The sequence below is a fragment of the Gracilinanus agilis genome, chromosome 5 (assembly GCF_016433145.1).
Source record: "Gracilinanus agilis isolate LMUSP501 chromosome 5, AgileGrace, whole genome shotgun sequence".
Classification (NCBI taxonomy): Eukaryota; Metazoa; Chordata; class Mammalia; order Didelphimorphia; family Didelphidae; genus Gracilinanus; species Gracilinanus agilis.
This window is the reverse complement of record NC_058134.1, coordinates 287286662-287301662: the sequence shown is the minus strand read 5'-3', so window position 1 is coordinate 287301662 and position 15001 is coordinate 287286662.

Below are 15001 nucleotides of genomic sequence, written 5' to 3'. Positions count from 1 at the left end.
CTCGGCTGTGGCGGCAGCAGCGGCTGCAGCAGCAGCCCCAGATTTACAGCTGCCCCAGCACTGATGCCATAAAAGCAAACGATCCTTCTCTGTACTAATTTCTGTGTAATTAGATCTCTCCTGGCATGGAAAGTGGGGAGTGGGGGCAACTGGGAGGTCGCGTGAGAGAGGACTGTGCGGAGGGGAAGCGAGGCCAGGGGCCATGCATGGGCACACAAATGAACAAGATAGTCACTTGGATCTCGGTCCTTGGTGTGGGGGGGACAGACATCAAAGGGATGGGGGCACGCAGCACGGCACATAAGTACATGTAAGAAGGATGGCTTGTCGAACTTTGCACAGGTGAACCAAGATGACCCCACAGTCCTGCTTGGAGAGACACCATGGATGTCCACTGCCTCCTCCTCTCCTCCCCCCTCCCCTTTGCCCTATTCCTGGTCAGACATGAAGGAGATATGAAAACCCCTTATGGGAGCCAGACACAGAGAACCAACCCTGCCCTAACTTAGCACCTGGACTTTGAGAAGGGTCCAGGGACACAATTCTGACTGCATCCTCCCCTGTTCCCCTGCCCCCTCCCCCCCAAAAAAGAGCCAGGCACACAAATTTCCTCAGAAAGGTCCAGATACAGGTATCTCCCCCAGGGGGCAGAAATAATCATTGCTCTTCCCAGAAGGGTACAGACACCTGAATTCCAGGCAGAATAGCCTGGATATCCAGACACCCCCAGAGAGGCCAAATACACAGATCTTTCCTTATGGAGAACCAGAGAGCCCAGACAGAGAGATCCTTTTAACAGAAATAGACACTTCCCACCCCTTATTACCACCAAGAAGGACCCAGACATACATACCTTCCCAGAGGGGTCTAGACACATAAACTGCCTAGGATGGGCCAGACATATAACCCTTTATTTCCACCCCCCCCAGGATCCAGACATACCTACTGCCTGAAGGGCCAGACACAGCCCTCCCTCTCCCCAGGGATCAGACACACAATTTCCTTGAGGGGTTCCACATACAGAGAATCCTCTCAGTTGTGCACATCACGACCTCTGAAAGGGTCCTAAATAGCACACATGTATTCCCTTAACACATGTAGACATGGTATTCAAGCGATAATGCATATACACATTATCTTATCTCTCTTCTCTCAGCACCCCCAACCTCTTTGTCAGAGACAGGCAACTGGAAAATAGATGATGCTCTCTGGCTGGGATGTCGTCTAACATACTTGGGAGTCAGAAGCAAGGGAACCCTGGAGGCCAGGAAGACAAGGACAGAAAGACAGGGTGGGTATGGAGGAAGAAATCAACAGAAGGGGGATGGCTGGAGAGAAAGAACTTGGCATCTGCTGCCTCTGTTCTTTGGGAATACCATATCTAGAGAATAAAAAACTAAAAACATAATCACCATTACTATTACAACTGTTGCTAGTTTCCAATACTTTATAATATATTTATAAATTTAGTTATTATTATAATATATAATACATTATTATATTAAATATATTTTATAATTTTATCACCTGTTTTATTATATTATATATTGTAATGTTTATAGTTTATAATATATTTATAATATATGAGAATACCATATCTAGAGAATAAAAAACTAACATCATTACTACCATTACTACTGTAGCTGGTACTAGTTTCTAATACCAATCTCTTGAGGAACAATCACTTTAAAGAACTAAAGATTTATCAAAGGTTGTGATGTTCAAATTTGGAAGTGTCTTATATGTTCAGTTTGGTCTAAACCAGTGATTTGATGGGATAGGGAACTCCTGGTATGAAAATTCCCTCCATTAATACAGCCAACATGCCTGTAACTGTGAGGACCTGGGTTCAAATCTGGCCTCAGATTTTTGATTTAATCAGATGATCAGATTTGATACTTCCTAACTTTATAATCTTGGACAAGTCAATTAACTCCAGTTGCCTAGTCCTGGCCATTCTTCTTTCTTAGAATTGCTACTAAGACAGAAGGTAAGGGTTAGGGAAAAAAAGAGTTGTCAGGCAAAATAGGTTAAGTGAATTAATATGAATTTCCCACAGAAGGGCTTGTATATCTAGACACCCAAGAGGGACCAAATACACAAATCTGTCCTCCCCAAGAACCAGAGAGTGCCTTTCCTTAATAGGTTAAGATTCATAGAATTAGTACATATCTACAGTAGGACCAGACTTAATTCAGAAGAATAAGATTAGAAAAATTGACATGATTTCCTGGTTTCTTAAGCATAAAAACCTAGCATCCTAGGAGTCAGGACTCTCCAGCTGTGACACTCTCTATTGACCTGGGATGCCATTGTGGCAATGAGGGGAAAGGAACATTAACTGAATCAGTGCTGTGTCTTTGCTGAATAGCCTACATTTTGTAGTTAAGTAAGCTCTTTGCTACATGTTAGATGGTCTATGAATAGCTCATTTCATTATAATTCCAAGCCTGAACCACCCAATTGGCCTGTGTCATGCCTGCCTTAGAACATGTGGTATAACGGACAGGATTAGATTGAAATGTCCTTGTGGCCAATTTCATGATTTAACGTGGGGAGGGCATGTTTCTGGAGGGGCTTCTGGTCCTGTTTCATGATTCCTCTCAACCAGAGGAGAGGATCCCTTACTCCTCATGGAATTGTTCTCAAGCATTCAGTAACTAGAAGTAGATGTGAATATAGAGAGGGTCTTTAAGAACTGTCTCCCAAAGATGATAAATGTTGTAAAATGTAATTCGTTTAATTTGCATGACTTTGAATCTCCTGGTCTACCAGCTGTGGTAGGTCTGGGCTCTTTTTGAAGACTGGTAGTTTTGGTTTAAGCCAAGTATGGTGGTGAATGAACTGACCGGGGCTGTTTATTTTATTTTATTTTATTTTAATTAATTTTTAAAATTTTATTTTTAATTAAATATTTTTTCTATGGTTCCATGATTCATGTTTTCTCTCTCTCCTCATCACTCCTCTGTCCTGGAGTAGACAAGCAATTCCACTGGGTTATATATACATATACATACACCTATACATATACACATACTTGAATCCATTTCCATATTATTCATTTTTGTAAACGAGCAATCCTTTAAAATCAAAACCCTAAATTACATACTCATATAAACAAGTGACAAATCACTTGTTTTCTTCTGGATTTCTACTCCCACAGTTCTTCCTGGGATGTGGATAGCATTCTTTCTCATAAGTTCCTCAGAATTGTCCTGGATCATTGCATTGCTGCTAGTAGCAAAGTCTATCACATTTAATCGTCCCGCAGTGTTACAGTCTCTACGTACAATGTTCTCCTGCTTCTGTTTATTTCACTCCCAATCAATTCATGTAGGTCTTTTCCAGTTCTTATAGAAATCCATCAGTTCATTCCTTATAGCACAATAGTATTCCATCACCATCATGTACCACAATTTGTTCAGCTATTCCAGATTGGGGCTCTTTATATGGACTTGGGAGACTATTAAGAATTGTGCCATAAGAATCTTTTTGAGACTCTTTCTTTAGTACGAGGTACTCTGGGAGGCACTTGAAAGGTCAATGCTTGAGCCTCTCCAGGACTCCAGTGAAACTTTCAGAGATCTGGAGATACTGGATATATGGATAAAGGTATCGAAGGTAAATTTGTAGAGGATGAGGACAATTTTGCTCTGGAATATGTAGTATGGGTTTCTAGTGAGGGATGAGAAAGGGGTGTCTTGGTAGGGGAGGACCTTAGATCCCTTCCCCAATCCTAGAAGAAATGGAACTGTTGGCACCTGACATCCAGAGTATATCTTGGTCACAGGAGACTGAAACTAGACTGCCTTGTATGCTGCATTTGTCTTTCTCTGTTCAGAGGTGAGTGAACAGTGATCCAGAGATGGCAGTTCTTAGCTTTAGTGGCTGTCTCATGAGACGAAGAGGTCTGGAGCTCCTGGGTCCCTTGAGTAGAGCTGATTGGCATCAGGAAGATTCTACATCAGAAAGGATGATCATTAACAGAAAGAAATGTCCAAACCTGTCCTGGTTTGACTCAAGGACATAGAATTTTAAGGAGTTATTTGGACAGGGCAGTGAATCTGTGGGCTGGTGAGGAAAGTGGATGGGAGATGGCAGTTTACAGCAGATCCTGGGTACCGAAGAGATGTTCACAATGATTGTTGTGGCCCTGTTCTGATTGGGTCAGTATGATGAATCAGCTAGGGGCAGTGACTCCCTTCACCCTGGCACTTGGCAACTTCGATACTGAGTAAGTGAGAAGCCTGGCTTGGAAGTACTGGAGGAGAAATTGAGTGCAGGTAGAAAAAGAAAAGTGAAAAAAGGTAGGCAGTCAATAGTCAACAAATATTTATTAAGTACATACTATGTGCTAAGGAAGCACTGGGGATAGAAGGAAAGGCAAAAGACAATTCTTGCTCACAAAGGAATTCATTACCTAATAGGGGAAATAACATACAAACAGGACATAGACAGGATGAACTGGAGATAATAAATAGGGAAGATTCTAGAATTGAGGGAGAGTGAGAAGGACCCTCATAGAAGATGGGATTTTAAGTAGGGCTTAAAGGAACCAGGGAAGCTGGGAGGAAGAGATGAAGAGGAGAGCATACCAGGTATGGGGCACAGCCACTGAAAATGTTCAGAATTGGGAGATGAGAGCTTCTTGTGTGGGGAAGAACAAGGAGGCCGGCTTCACTGTATGTGGGAAGTAAGCTGTAAGAAGTCTGGAGAAGTAGGAGGGGGCCAGTTTAAGAAGGCTTTGGGGCCAGTAGGTGGCTCAATGAATAGAGAGTCAAGCCTCGAATTGGGGAGACCTGAATTCAAATCAAGCTACTTCCTAGCTGTGTGATCCCAGGCAAGTTACTTAATGCCAATGATCTAACCTTTATCGTTCTTCTGCCTTGGCTCTGATACTTAGTATTGATTCTAAGATAAAAGATAAAGGTTTTTTTTTTTAAAGAAGGGCTTTAAATGCCAAGCAGAAGATTTTATATTTAATTCTGACAGTGATAGGGAGCCAATGGAGTTTATGGAATGAGGGTTTATGTGACATGGTCAGAGTTTTATCTTAGAACAATGACTTTGACAGGAAGATGAATAGGAGAGGAGAGAAACTTAAGCCAGGGATGACAACCAGCAGGCTAAGGCAATAGACCAGATATGCGGTGATGAGGGTGACACCACTGGGGCAATCAATGGTGTCAGAGAAGAGAAGGAGACATATGCTAGAGGCAAAAAAGTCAATGTACAAATAAGGAACTAGAACCCCAAAGAAGTCTAGTCTTTGTGATGAAGGCAATATTAAAAGAAGTTCAAAATAAGACCCCCAATGCAGTGGTGCCAAGGAGCAGGAGCAGCAGGAACACCAGAGCATAGCCCAGATCTTCTGGGATAGGCAGTTTTCCATGGGGCAAGGTCATCTGCAGTAAGACGACTAAGAAGTCATTACTCACTTGCATGCAATTTGTCATGGTGCCTGGGTGGATTCTGAGGCTCATTTTGTACCACCTACATCACTCTGGGAGCTCCATTTAAGGGAGGGGGGTGATGACCAAATTTTTGTCCCTTCACAGTCTCTGTAGAGGGACTGCCTTCTTTCAAAGAAGTTGGGTAGTGATGCAGGGATGGTTTCACCTTGCCCACTGTTAAAAAAACAAACAAACAAAAACCAAGTAGACCCATCCAAATGATTCCAACCCTTGGTTCTTGGGGAAAGGGTGATGATGAGATTGACCACTGGGTAGTATATGGGCAGCCATGCAGAGGGGCCATATCAATTCCATATAACAGAGAGTTAAGGATAATGTTGAGTTTGGCTATATTTGAGCCAGGGAATCATGGCTCCTGGCTAGTTTCTTACATTAACAAAACCAGCAATGGTCATACGTATAGGACAGTTCCAGCAATTCCGAGATGTTCTTTCTAAAAAAAATCCTTACCTTCTGTTTCAGTGGCAGCTCTAAGATAGGGCAAGGGCTAAGAAAATGGGGTTAAGTGACTTGTCCTGAGTTATATGATTAGGAAGTATCTGAGGCCAAATTTGAACCCAGGTCCTTCTAACTCCAGGTTTGGTTCTCTATCCACTGTGCTACCTAGAGGCGTCATCTTCAAGATGTTTTTGCCAGCCAGGCCAAGGCTTAGGTTCTTCTTCCTGCTGATAGACATCCTTTCTGATGTAGAAACGTCTCCTGCTGCCAGTCAGCTTTGACTGAGGGACCTAGTTGCTCCTGACTCTCTTGAGCTCATGAGAATGTCTGTCTCAACATCATAATTTGCTCCTCTTTTCTCAAGGAGACGCAAAATAGAAAAGGCAGGTTAGCCTCTGTCTTGCCTAGGCCAGTACACTGGTTCTTTGGCTTGACCTCTCACTGCAAGACAGACAGACATACAGACACACAAAGACAGACAGAAAGAGACAAAGAGAGACAGAGACATATGCCACATGTTCTGGAACAAGAATGGGAAGCTATCTTTCTTTTTAAACTGATATGGTGTCTCCTCCCCACAGCTGTCCTGGGGCTGTGGATCAAAAGATCCCCTAGGAGTTCCTGGGTCATCCTCAAGGGCCAAGTCCTTCAGTTCTAAACTCCATACATGACTTACTGGAAGTATTTGCTGATGGCTCCAGTGTCTTACAGATAGGTTTTCCCGTTTGCTCCCATTATAATTCCTTTCTATAAATACTTGTTCTCAGTAATTCAACTGAAGCCCATTTGGCATATTTGTCTATTTTTCCAATTCTGGAAAACTTTCTAAGGTACTGGGGAGGTTAAAGCATTGTGTTTCCCACAGTGCCTTGCATTAAATTCTCAACAAGATCCATGTGGCACAGTTCTTCATGACTTCTCCAATGCCATATAAATGGTCCCAAGTAGTTGATTCAGCATAAATTCTTAGATAATACAGAAATTAACAGTCTTCAGGGAAGGCCCAGGCCTACCATAACTGGTGGACCTGGAAATTCATAATAATCCCCAAATTCAAAGCTATGCAAATTTAAGAAATAAAGACATTTTTTGTCTTCAGAACATGGATCTTAAAGATTCAGAGCCTGGTTTCTGAGTTCTTGAGGCTAGTTTCCTTCTTAATCCCACAAGGTCAGTAAGGATCCCTTCTCTGTCCAGTTGAGAGGATTCATGGTATGGGACCAGGAGTATGGTGGCCATCAGGTGCAAGGCTCTCATTTCAGTGCCTGGGACTCCTCTTCCTCCTAATAGCTCTTTCTCCAATTCAACCATGAGGTCAATCATGAGATTATCATATCCAATCCAGCCTACTGTGCCAAATATTCTGGGTCAGGTATGGCTCAGGCCAGTCTGGAGGCTCAGGTTTGGTATTATAATGAAATGAGCACATATAGACCATCCAATAGCAACAAAAGAAGTTTACTTAATGGAAGGATATTTGGCAAGGACATAGCATTAACTATCTTCTGCCTCCATATCTGGCATCCTTTATCAACAAATTATGTCAAGACAGAAGAATCCTGACTCCTAGTGTGCTGAACTTTTATGCTTAAGGGACCAGGGAGTTATGTCTTAGTTTTCTAGTTTGATTAAGCCTTTTTTGGGGGGAAAAACTAGCATAGAGATGGAATAGGTGTCGCTCCTGCCATAGCCATGATAACTATGAACTCTTCCAGAGACAGAGAGCTCATTAACTCTTTCCCACTGTTAGATAGCTCTAGTTTTTGAGAAAGTCCTGTTTGCTTGTAGGGGAGATAGGACTGGCTTAAGGGGACAATTCCATAGAGCTCACCTGGAAACTTCCAGGGCTCCCAGGACATAGTAACTCAACATCTAGATGCATTGAAGGTGATAAATTTTCTGACTGCTTCTAGCGGTTCAACACTGAAGGATGTAAGTCCTTTGAAAGGATGAAGCAACCTTCTTGTTGGTAGCTAGCCGAAGAAACAGAGGACTTGGTGAACCTTTTTTTAGAAGGATAGATGGCTTCTTATTCACTCTTTTGCTTCAGAACTCTATGGGTCCAGCAGAGGGCTCCATCCCTGGACTCCCCATGGTAAGAGAGATGATGGGAATGGTGAGGGCTTTTTCTTGAATTTGAACATATCATAGATTCAACTAGATAAGCTTGCATTTGAGCCCCAGATTTGTGTTCTCTTTCTTGAATTTGTGATCAAATCCCAGCCTTGAAGTGAGTGTGGAAGGAATCTTATGAGTCTGAGAGGTCTATCGTGAGTGCATCTGGCTGTGTTTTAACTAGCAAACTTGTGCTAGAAGTTCAGAGCCCAGGTGAGATGTAAAATGCCTATTTTGAAATCCCAGAAATTATTTTATGTTCTGATGAGATTTAAGTATCAGCCTCCTGGCAGACTGTAACAGAAGTGATCATTTAAGTTACTGAATTCTATTTTAAATGTGTTTTTGTCAATTGTGGGCTTCTTGGTTTTCTGTGCTTGGCATTAATTTTGTGTGTAGGATACTTGTTATATACCTGATTTATATTGTACATTGAGGCCCTTTCTAAACCTGCTTCCATTCTGAAGGAAACCTTAAACCTAAATTTTAAATAACTTGCCCCTGGGTCATGGGAGCAGAGACTTAAGGAGTCAAAGAATGTTTAAAAAAAAAAAAAAGGAGGCTAGCCCCTCTTCTTCTGATTAGAGAACTGAAGGTGGTATAGACCATATGCTTGGGCTCAGAAGTGGTTTCTCAGAGTTATATGATAGTAGCTTAAATTTGCCATTTGGCAACCTTATTATTTTTATTCAATTAAATTTTTTTTTCAAATAATGAAATTCTGCCGTCTCTCTTGACTTACGCTGTCATTGAAAATGAAAGAAGAACTTGTAACACTTATATACTCAAGAAAAATAATCTCTACATTGGCCGTGTCCAAATATACATATTTGTATATATATGTATATACCACATATACACACACAAAGACACACATATGTATATGCATATATATACATATTTCCATCTGCATTTGAAGTGCATCATTTCTGTTAGGAGGTAGGAAACATTTCATCATGAGGCCTTTGGAATTGTGGCTAGTCATATCCTTGATTAAATTTCTTTTTCTTCAATGTCCAATATGTCTGCATTTTCACAGAATACTAATAGCAGCATCAATAATTATTATCGAAACAATATCGGACATTTATCTAGCACCTTGATTTAAAACATACTTTATGTTATGTCTGCTGTCCCATATGCTTGATCAAATTTCTTGAGACTTTTTTTTTTAAACCCTTAACTTCGGTGTATGTCTCATAGGTGGAAGAGTGGTAAGGGTGGGCCATGGGGGTCAAGTGACTTGCCCAGGGTCACACAGCTAGGAAGTGTCTGAGGCCAGATTTGAACCCAGGACCTCCCATCTCTAGGCCTGACTCTCACTCCACTGAGCTACCCAGCTGCCCCTTTCTTGAGACTTTTGAAGGGGCTCATCTTTATTATATTGTTGCAATTATATAAATTGTTCTGGTTCCACTCCCTTCTCTCTGCATCAGTTTATATAAATCTTCTGAGGATTCTCTGAAACCACTTCTTATGACAGTATAGTATCCTATCGCATTCATCTGCCATAACTTATTTAGCCATTTCCCATTTGATGGATCCTAGTCCTTTGCTACCACATAAAAGAGAGGAAGAACCTGTTCCATCTCCGCTTGTCTGACCAGGAGTTTATTCTTCTGCTCTTGGCTCTTGTCTGTGCTGATCTAATGCCCAACTTGATCTGACAGGTAACAACAACAGCAGCAAAACTCTGTTCAAACAATAAAAATTACAATCTGGGTACCTGATAGGAGATTTATATTTTAACAGATCAAATATCATACTCTTGGCTAAGCCTTCTCTTTATTCGAGAGGATGGTTCCACATGGAACATTTTCCTTTATGTTTAACTGGGATCCCCTTCTCTGACTGCAGCCCATTTGACCCTAGTTCTTCCAAAGGGAGCCACACAAACTCTAGCCTAATTCCTTTTCCATGTGGTGGTTTAAAAAATACTTGAGGACCTCTATCACATCTTCCCGGAGTTCCTGAAACCAGTCCTCCCATGACAGGGGTTTGAGTCCCTCTTGTCATCCTAGAAAGTCCATTTGATCAGTGTCCTTAAACCCAGGACTCAGAACTGATCTCAGAAGTGGTTCAGGTTTGGTGTGCCCAGGGCTAAGGACTGGGGGATGAGCACTCCTGGCTTCTGAATGTCTTGATTTCTATTAATATAATCTAAGATCTTTTTGGCAGCCTCAGTCTTCTGGCCCGGAGAGGGCTTTTGGGAGCATAGAAAGAGCCTTGATGATCCTAGAGGAGGTCAAGGAGGGCAGAGTCCCCGGTCCTGGCTATATTTCCACTCCCCTTCTACCTTCATAAGCCGATATCCACATGAGCAGTGCCAGCCCCTTAGCCCTGTTATCCAGACTGTCACTGTCTACCTCCTCCTCCACACACACACACCTTTCCAACCTGGCCTCAGGTAGCCGGCAGGGGTCGCCAGCACACCAGGAATTACTCCTAAGCTCTGCTTATTTCTTAAGGTTCCTTGGGTTACTCCTTAGAAACTCTTGCTTCTCGCCCTCCTCCTCCTCCTCTTTCCCTTTGGACTCCAGAACTCTCTCATTGGGAGCCAGGCAGCTTCCCAGATGTCCCTCCTCCCCTTACAGAGAATGAGAGCAGGGACCCAGGAATCTTGGCTTCCAGTCCCCTCAGCTTGGTAGGGAGGTGAGGGGGTATCCAAAATCTCAGGTCAAGGGGAGGCTCCTCCAGAGTCTTTCTCTCTCACTTTGGGCCTCTTCTGATTTTTTCCTTCCTTCTTCCTCCAAGACCTACCACTGTCCCACAATCTCCTTCGCTCCCGCAGAGCCCAGTCTTTGATTACCCTTTCCTAGCCTTTTACCCTACAAAGAATTTGCTCCCAGACTTTCCTGGGGTTGAGAGCTTCTAGATCCCTCCTCCCAGGGGGCAGAAGGGTGGAGGATAATGTAAAGCTCTTGTTGAAGGGACCCCAACTTTTTTGAGGGGGGCTATCATTTGGAGGTCCACAGTCTGCTGGGAGGAAGGAGGGATCCAGGTGCACCTGCCTTCCAAACAAGAATGAAGCTCCCACTTCTAAAGGGGACCCAGGCATGGGGCTTTCTAGCTGGCATGGGCACCTGGCTGGGAGAAACAGCTGTGGCTGCCATCTGGGAGGGGCCGCCACTGGCCCTTCACTCTCCTGCCCTCCATGGCTATAGCGAAGGCTCAAAGCTTCCCATTCACTCCCTGTCCGCCCCCTCCCCCCACGGCACCGTGCCCAGTGATTGGCGGCTGCCTGCTGCAGGGCAGGCTGGGCTGGGTTTATAGCTTTGCAGCAGCTGGGGAGAGTGAGGCCAAAAGAGAGAGATGGAGGCCGGCCAAGATTCAGAAACAGAGACTGATGAGGGAGAGACGAGAGATGGGGAGGCAGAGGCAGACCAAGACGGACTGGCAAGAACAGGGCTACCGAGTCAGAGAATGAGGAGGGGAAGACATAGGATGGAGGAGGAGAGAGAGCTGATAAATAAATGGCTACACAGCCTATCAGAGGCACAGGGAAGAGAGGGAATAAAAGGGGCGATACAGAAACGAGAAGGGGTTTGGATAAGGAGTGAGAAGGGACCAGTTGTTCCTTCTGCTGAGTGAGAGGAGCTGTAGGGAGCAAAGAACAGGCTGGAGGAATTTCCCAGTGATCTCAGGGCTTCCTTTCCTCTCCTTGCCTTTTCTCCCACCCAGGACACCCCAGCTTCTTCCAGATCCCTACCTCTCCATGAAGAAAAATAGTAGAAAAAGTTCTTTAGGAACTAATAGAACGACTACGTTCTCCTCCTTGAGCCTAGCCGGGGCAGAGCGGGGGCACCATCCATCTGAGAAGAGGAGATCATGACGTGGGGGAGGAAACTGTCCCTGAGCCTATTCCTACCACTACTCTCCCTTCTTAGGCAGGAGATTCCAGTGCCCATACTTCCAGCCAGGGCGGGGAGTGGAAATAAATTAATAGTTAAGAGTTTCTATAACACTTTAAGGTTTATAAAACTCTTTGTAAAGAGACATTATTTTATCTGATTCTCCCAAGAACCCTATAATATAGGTAACGTAGATATAATTATCATATGAAATTATAACCATTTCCACTTTACAAACAAAGCAATCGAGATTCAGGGAGGTTTAAGTGATTCATCTATAAACTCAGTAATCATTGCCACCGAGTTTTTACTGTTGTTTGGTTGGGTCTGACTCTTTGTAACCCCATTTGAGGTTTTCTTGGCAGAGATATTGGAGTGGTTTGCCATTTTCTTCTCCAGCTTATTTTACAGATGAGGAAACTGAGGCAAAGAGGGTCAAGTGACTTGCCCAGGGTCACACAGCAAAGATTCTAGAGTGGTTTGCCTTTTCCTTCTCCAGCTTATTTTACATATGAGGGAACCGAGACTGACAGTAAAGTGACTTGTCCAGATTCACACAGCTAATAAGTGTCTGAGGCCAGATTTGAATTCAGGAAGATGAGCCTTTCTGACTGTAGGCCAGAACTCTATTCACAGTACTACCTAGCTGCCTGTGACAGCAAGAGTCAAACCCACATTTCTCTTGACCCTAGGCCTTGCCTTCTTTCCAGCATGCCCTTGGTGGACCACTCTCCAGTACACGTGGCTAAAGACCAAAGCTCAAGGCTCTTCTTCAGTTCTTTATGGTTCATTTCAAAAGCATCAGGAAAGGAGGCCCTTCCAGGCTGGAGAGGTGACTTGCAGACTGGAAGACTGTGGGTTTGACTCTTGGCCTCGACATTTAAGAACCATTTTGGGATGGTCAGATGCTTCCTCGTCTTTAAAATGGGGGGAACAATACTTGGGGTCACTACCTCACAGGGTTGCTGTGATGGCCAAATGGGATCATGGAAACAAAGCCCTTGGCAAACTTTAATGTGCCACCTGCAACATTAGTAAGAACCTGGGGATGAAGAAATCTAGGGCTGGGCTCCTAGGAGCAGGCCAGCATTGCAAGGTGTGTCTTTGGGTGGGCAGTGATGAAGGGGCCAAACCCGGGCATACCTGGGCATCGAGGGAAGAAACGATTTCTTCTTTATCGCTGTATCTTTCCTGTTGTCTAGCATAGAATGAATACTTCACAACTGGGGCTAAATAGGAAGTCCTGTACTTGGGTTAAAAAACTATTCGTGGACAAGCTAGTGGATAGAGCCTTAGACCTGGAGGTAGGAGGTCCTGGATTCAAATCTGGCCTCAGACACTTCCCAGCTGTGTGATCCTGGGCAAGTCACTTACCCTGACATTACCTAGCCCTTACTGCTCTGCTGCTTTGGAATTTATTATTGATTCTAGGCCCGAAGGTAAGGGTTTAAAAACCCAAAACTCCCCTGCCCAAGAAAAGGCTGGGGCAATAGGAATCTAGCCCCCATTCATGTGAAGGAGATCTGGGCATTTCAGTGGACTGTAAACTCAATATGAGTCAATAACAACCTGACGGCCAAAAAATAGATGATCTTAGGCAGCAGAGCTATTGTCAGGATTCATAGCACATTTATATGTTGACTTGTTATAGTGTATGTTCTCTATAATAATCCTGCGAGGTGGGTAATATAGAAATTGTTGTTTTTTTTTTTTTAATTTTTAAATTCTTCCTCTTTGTCTTAGTATCAATTCTAGGACAGAAGGATTTAATAAATGCTTGTTGGCCTGATTTTCATTTTGTTCTGGTTAGGCTGTCTCTAAAGAACTGTCTAGTGGTGGGTGCCAGATTTCAGGAATTGACACTGAAAATGGGGGAATCAAATCAACGTGGGGAGAAGATTGGAAAATCATGCCACGTGAAGCTTAGCCGAAGGAAGTAGAGGTGGTTAGTTAGAGAAGATTTCAGAGAGCTGAAGGGCTATCACGTGGAAAAGGGGCCTCCTAAGGGCAGAATGAGGGGTGGTGAGTGGTTGAAAGTTGTTCTGAGGTAGATATAGGTTTTCTGTGAAGAAAAACAAAATTCTACTAATTAGAGTGATTTGAAAGTATCAGTGGCCTGTTTTGTTGGTAGTGAGTTTCCCATCATCTTTTCCTTGATCTTGAAGGGGCTGGGCGATCACTTGTCCAAGATGTCAATGGATGGAATTTTGGTTCAGGGATAGGTTGGATGAAGTGGCTTCTGAGGTCTTTCTCTAACCATGAGATTCTACAATTTGACCAAAGATTTTTGAATAAATTAATTTGGACTCTCAGAATAGAGAAGGCAGTAGCAAATCCTGGGAAATTTGGCAAGGGTTGAGCCATTGGATGACCTTAGATAATCGGAGCCAACTGTTCTCGTTTTGGAAAATATTCCAGTCTTCAGGTTATTAGGCCTCTTCAGAGGGGTAGCAAGATATTGGAGGCCAGAGGTCTGTCCACTTGAGTGGGTGTGTTTTCTCAGATAGTTCTTTCAATTCCCATTAACCAAAAGAACTCCGTGACTGGTGTAGAATTTATTTGCATGTAATATTATGACAGAGGGGATCAAGGTTCTGGGAGAGCAACCAGATCTCTGGGAAAGAACCCCATGAGATAAAGAGCTTCTGAGTGGGAGAGTGGAAAAAGGGATGGATCTGAGACTTGAATCCTACCTTTGACTCTTAAATAGCACCCCCCCCCCTTTTTAAACCCTTACTTTCTGTCTTAGTATTAATTCTTTTAAAAATATTTTGTTCTTTATTTTATCCCAGGAACAAATTTACACATAAGTTTTTCAAGGTTACATGATTCTTGTTCTCTTCCTCCCCTCTTCCCTCCCCCTTCCTGGAGTTGACAAGCAATTCCACTGGGTTATACATGTATTATCATTGAGCAAACTTTAAAGCACTATATAGGAATGTCAGTTATTATCAAGCAGAGAAGAACTGCCTTAGAGTCTTCCTTGGGAGAGAGACCAATGGTCTTCTCTCTTTTGTTTATTAAAAAACAGAAACAAAAACACCCTTACCTTTTATCTTAGAATCAATCAATGCTAAGGCAGAAGAGCGTCAAGAGCTAGGCAGGAGAGAGTTAAGTGACTTG